The sequence below is a fragment of the Populus euphratica genome, unplaced genomic scaffold (assembly GCF_000495115.2).
Source record: "Populus euphratica unplaced genomic scaffold, PopEup_1.0 scaffold41.1, whole genome shotgun sequence".
Taxonomy (NCBI): Eukaryota; Viridiplantae; Streptophyta; class Magnoliopsida; order Malpighiales; family Salicaceae; genus Populus; species Populus euphratica.
In genome coordinates, this window is record NW_011499868.1 from 1,084,739 (window position 1) to 1,086,324 (window position 1,586).

Consider the following 1,586-nt stretch of genomic DNA (forward strand, 5'->3'; position numbering starts at 1 on the left):
ATCTCAATAATTTTTAAAAAATCCAAGGCAAACTCTTATCTTATTGCATCAATTAAAATCAAATTTATATCAATCAAACAATATAATTAGCTAAGACAACTAACTCAATTATCAATTTAAACTCTAATTTATTTAATTCAAGCATGATTGATTTGATAAATCCCATTAATTATATTAAGAACACGCAATTACAACATTCAAAAACAAAAATTATCTAATTATCAAACACAACATAAATATCTAGTTAAATGAAGATACAAAATTTATCATTTCAATAACTAAACACATCAAACTAATAAACAATTTTAATATTTTACCTTGATTTTGTGATTTATAAGTGGGAGTTTCACCGGGGGTGGAGAGATTGGACACAAAAGCTTGGGCTGATAGTTTGCAACAAAACAATATATTATAGTGTTTTGGTAGAAAATTTGATGGTGTTTTGAGAATATTAAATAAAAAGAAAATGATCTCAATAATTTTTAAAAAATCCAAGGCAAACTCTTATCTTATTGCATCAATTAAAATCAAATTTATATCAATCAAACAATATAATTAGCTAAGACAACTAACTCAATTATCAATTTAAACTCTAATTTATTTAATTCAAGCATGATTGATTTGATAAATCCCATTAATTATATTAAGAACACGCAATTACAACATTCAAAAACAAAAATTATCTAATTATCAAACACAACATAAATATCTAGTTAAATGAAGATACAAAATTTATCATTTCAATAACTAAACACATCAAATTAATAGACAATTTTAATGTTTTACCTTGATTTTGTGATTTGTAAGTGGCAGTTTCACCGGGGGTGAAGAGATTGGACACAAAAGCTTGGGCCGATAGTTTGCAACAAAACATTAGTAGAAATACTCATAGAAATAAGGAAAAGATGATTATAGTGTTTTGGTAGAGAATTTGACGGTGTTTTGAGAGATTAAAAGTTGTTTTATTTAAGTTTTTTTTTGTTTCTAGAGTTTTTTTTCCTCTCATAAATAGAAAAAAAAAGAGAAGTGTTTATGAATATATTATAAATGCAATTTAGAATCATAGATTTATTATGAAATCACTATTCTGAATTGTTGTTGCTAAAAAACTACTATTTTTAATGCCATTGCATCAAAATTGTGATTTTAAATCATAATTTTTATAGTTTTTATGTGAACTATTATTTTGAATAGCAATTCTTCAACAATATGATTTCTAATAGCTGTTTTTTAACAAATTATATTATTTTCTCAACTTTTAAAAAACTGTGTCAGTTCCTGTAAACTTTCTTGATACTGTGTTAGTCTTGAAAAATAACTCCCTGATAGTGCTCCTAATAATCTTTTCCAATTGAGTGGTTAGTTGACCGGCTTCTAGCCCTTGATTCCTTGTCGTTGAGTCACTCACTGGAGCTAGTTTATGAAACTTCCCTTCAAGAAAAGGTGAAAAAAGACGAGCACTTCCATTACAAAAAAGTTGCCTCCAAGCAAATACCTTTACCAATCATCTCAGCATCCCTTCGAGGTTTTGACTTACGACTCTCCTACAAGGTTTGACAGGTAAATGGGGGGGGGGGGGGCCTCGT